Genomic DNA, 4,934 nt, shown 5'->3' on the forward strand with positions numbered 1-4,934 from the left:
AGCTCACAAAATCGGAGCTGCATCAAATGTGTGTCATTGGTTTAATAGTCATTATGAGATGATAGCCAATGAGAGATCAGGAGCTCTCTCGGTCAGAATGGCCGAATTGTAGTAGTCTTTACAAGGATGTATGTATATTTTACATGTTATTCGTATTTATTGTTATTATTATTCCTTATTTGAAGTTGCTATTTATATTTGTTTGTTACCTAGTCTTATATATACTACTTTGAATATTATTGTATGTGAGTTAGCCTACTATAATTTATTTCAATGTATACATTCTAAAATATGTCAATAGAAAACAAATAAAGATTCAGTTTGAAATATTTGTGAAAGAGAACAGACGTGTTCTAATTATTCGGCCGACTACACCTAAGAATTGTTTTCCAACGGTTTAAAGATTACGGCATCGTTTTAAACCAAGCAAAATGCAAGTTCGGACAATCTGAGGTAAATTTTCTCGGATTAAAATTAAATTCCCAAGGTATTATGCCAATGGAATGTAAAGTTCAAAAAATTCAGCAATTTCCAAAACCAAAGACTATTCAGGATCTTCGACAGTTTTTAGCCATGGCAAATTTTTATCGCCGATTTTTACCGAATGCTGCTGAAATTCAAATACCACTCAATGCTTATCTTCAAGGTGCTCGAAAAAAGGATAAGCGACCAGTTGTTTGGACAAAGGAATCAGAAGAAGCTTTCGATCGTTGCAAATCATTACTTGCTAATGCTGCATTACTTTCACATCCCAATCCTAATGCCACACTAGCTCTTAAGGTAGATGCTTCAAATTTTGGCATTGGCGCGGTGGTCGAGCAATTGGTAGACAACAACTGGCAGCCATTAGCGTTTTTCTCTAAGAAGTTAAGCCCATCTCAAACTAAATACAGCGCTTATGATCGGGAATTGCTTGCCGCTTATGAAGCAATACGCCATTTTCGGTACATGTTAGAAGGACGCAAATTTACATTGTTCACCGATCACAAGCCGTTGTGTTTTGCATTCCATAAAAATCCTGATAAATCGAGTCCAAGACAATGGCGACATCTGGATTTGATTGGCCAATTCACTACAGACATTCGTCACATTTCTGGTCGAGACAATATCGTTGCTGATACATTGTCCAGAATTGCGGATATATCCACAATTGACTATACAAGTCTACATTTGGCACAAGAAAATGATGAGGAACTACGTCAACTGTTATCATCAAAATCAAGTCTTGAAATTAAAACTTTTCAAATTCCAGGAAGCAAAACTGAAATATATTGTGACACCTCAACAGGTAAAATTCGACCTTACATACCTAAAGAACTGCGTAAATCAATATTCGATTCAATTCATGGTCTTTCACATCCGGGAACTCGGTCTACTCGAAAATTGCTGTCTCAACGATTTGTGTGGCCCTCAATGAATCAAGACGTTGGCAGATGGACCAAAGCCTGTCAAGCCTGCCAATCAAGCAAAGTTACTCGTCATACAAAATCTCAATTGTCGCGTTTTGAAATATCGACCAGAAGATTTGCGGATATTCATCTTGACATTGTGGGTCCATTACCTCAGTCTGAAGGGTTTCGTTATATTCTCACGATTGTTGATCGTTATACTCGATGGCCGGAAGCGGTTCCAATTAAAGATATTACATCGGCTACAATTTGTGAAAATTTTTTCTCTGCATGGGTTTCAAGGTTTGGTTGTCCCGACAATATTTATACAGATAGAGGAGCTCAATTTACGTCCGCTAATTTCGACGGTATGACCAAATTTCTTGGGTCAAAAGTTCATCACACTACTTCATATCACCCGCAATCTAATGGTATGGTCGAACGTTTTCATCGTACTTTGAAAGTCGCCTTAGTTTGCCACCAAAACGTCCAATGGACAAAAGCTCTGCCATCTGTTATGCTGGGATTAAGGGCAACACTTAAAGAAGATATTGGCGCGTCTAGTGCCGAAATGGTTTATGGTGAAGCAATACATCTTCCAGGCGAATTTTTTCAACCAACAATTTCTACGCCGATCGACCATTTGGAAACGCTCAATAACTTAAGAAATAATTTATCTAAGTTACGGCCTGTTAAGGCTTCAAATCACTCGAAGCATAAACCGTTTGTACAAAAGGAATTGCAAAACTGTTCTCATGTATGGATAAGATGTGATAAAGTGCAGAAACCTTTACAACCGAAATACTCAGGACCATATGCAGTTATTGATCGAAAGGCTAAATATTTCAAGATTCGCATTGGGTTAAGAGAAGATACTGTGAGCATTGATCGACTCAAACCTGCCTATATAGCAGCGGACGCAACCACATCGTCCGAAACGCCCTCAAGACGAAAGCTCAAGGTGCGTTTCGCACTGGAAGGGGGGTAATGTGGCGAAGCAACCATTGAATTTTTAGTTTTCATTTGTTGAAAATAGTATACACACTTTTTGTTTTTAAAAAATATTTTTTTCAGTCTCATCAGAACTTTCACTCGTAATTTTGTTTCATCAATAAATATTCATTAAAATTCTTTTTTAAAAACAGACGCGTTTTTAATAAATATTAGTGCTTTCCGCAGTCCGACCCAAGAGAAACGAAAAAATGTCATTTGCCAGACCTGACGACACGATGTTTATATCTGGTGAGCTGTGTCACTCTCCTCTAATGTTGGTAGGGTCGTCCTCATTTACCGTGCAAAACTTACAGCTATCAATTTGCTCAGCCAGCACTATACCACAACTCCTGTTGAATATTAAAGTCCCCCACGACCACTCGATTATGGCCTTCCAAAATTGGGCTAATGTTGGCCAGGTTCAAGAGAGACAGGTATATATTGAACAGGCTGGTGCAGTAGGAAAGCTTGTCCCCCACCTCCACTTCTGGTGCGATCCTTCCTCAGTACGTTGTAACCATCACAACGCTGTAAGCTAAATTTAAATTGCAAAAAGGATGAATTTTCAGGGATTGGGACTGCAGCGGCAGGTGTTAAGTGCTGCGTGTACTACTACTATTGGGGGTACTGCTCGGGAATCTCTACGACTCACTAGGTCTGAGTTCACGTTGCATGCAACAATCATAGTATTTGTACGAGTCCAGAGCAACCCCCGGAATATATTTCATCTTACCGAAGTTTGAGAAACCGACGACAAAACCGAGGTCCTGGGTTCGCCTACGTTTCGGCACGGACCATAAGAATTCGGAGGGAGCATTACGGGATATGCTGCCCCCAAAAAACAGAAAAAACGTTGGTTGCATCAACTCGCCGAAACACGTGTGTTGTTTGGATGCGGGCCAATCGGCAATCGAACAACCGGCCGCCGATATTGAGTTCGTTTTGTCATTTCGTCCTCTGTATGATACAACTCCTAGGGCTTGTTTCTTTAAATGTTTCCAAGTGTTTCCAGAGAATCATTGTCTCCGTTCAGTCTTCTTGGTACATCTAAAACGGATTGTAGCTACGAAATGATTTTTTTACATTTTTCTTAAAAAAATGTCAAATCTGTTCTAGTGGCTCCCCGGAAATGAATTTCTGTGTTAGTTCCTGGTACATATGTATTTTAAGATTATTTTCTACGTCTATGCGTTTTACTTCACTCTTCAGTATTTGTGCACGTTTAAGGGTTAAATATAAATCAACCGGCTAAGCGATATTTATTGTTCTTTCTTTTATATTTTATTGAATTTTGTTTGTTTGTTTTTAAATATGAGTGACTCATTGATTTGTGAGCGGTCATTCACTGGTGATTTAGCAATAATGTTTACATTACCTTTCTACATCATTCAACAAAATTTTCCAATCCGGTAAAATATGTATTTCCAGGTATTTTCATAGGCCTATGTATGGATGTAGGTGTATGTACGTCTATGCCAAGAAAATTTATTATTTGAACTTATTACCTCAGATCATATGTGATTATGCTTTTGGGAAATTATTCACAATAACACTTCACATTATATTAGGGTGGTAATTATAGTATAAATAATAATCCTGAAACAATCTATAAAAACAAATTTATTAATACTTTATAAATTTAATCCCAGGCCAAACTTTTTATTTTTATCCCCTTATATTTCACCTTAACCAGAGAAAATGCGCTCCAAAATTTAGCGCTATTTTTCACAAGATTAAAGAAAAAGCTTTGATATTTGATAGAAACCTTTGGATAACATATATAGTTATTGGTACAAAAAATGGGTCATGTCTGTCTACTTGTTTTGGTACAGCCCCATATAAAGGAATAACCCGCCTTGTGGCCTTTTGAGGTCTCTAGAAATTTCTTTAGAAAATCCACGCTATGTAGCCTTTTGAGGTCTCTAGAAATTTCTTTAGAAAATCCACGCTATGTAGCCTTTTGAGGTCTTTAGAAATTTCTTTAGAAAATCCACGCTATGTAGCCTTTTGAGGTCTTTAGAAATTTCTTTAGAAAATCCACGCTATGTAGCCTTTTGAGGTCTTTAGAAATTTCTTTAGAAAATCCACGCTATGTAGCTTTTTGAGGTCTCTAGAAATTTCTTTAGAAAATCCACGCTATGTAGCTTTTTGAGGTCTCTAGAAATTTCTTTAGAAAATCCACGCTATGTAGCCTTTTGAGGTCTCTAGAAATTTATTTAGAAAATCCACGCTATGTAGCCTTTTGAGGTCTCTAGAAATTTATTTAGAAAATCCACGCTATGTAGCCTTTTGAGGTCTCTAGAAATTTCTTTAGAACATCCACGCTATGTAGCCTTTTGAGGTCTCTAGAAATTTCTTTAGAAAATCCACGCTATGTAGCCTTTTGAGGTCTCTAGAAATTTCTTTAGAAAATCCACGCTATGTAGCCTTTTGAGGTCTCTAGAAATTTCTTTAGAAAATCCACGTTATGTAGCCTTTTGAGGTCTCTAGAAATTTCTTTAGAAAATCCACGCTATGTAGCCTTTTGAGGTCTCTAGAAATTTCTTTAGAAAA

This window comes from Musca autumnalis, unplaced genomic scaffold (genome assembly GCF_047663935.1).
Source record: "Musca autumnalis isolate F117 unplaced genomic scaffold, ASM4766393v1 scaffold_3, whole genome shotgun sequence".
NCBI lineage: Eukaryota > Metazoa > Arthropoda > Insecta > Diptera > Muscidae > Musca > Musca autumnalis.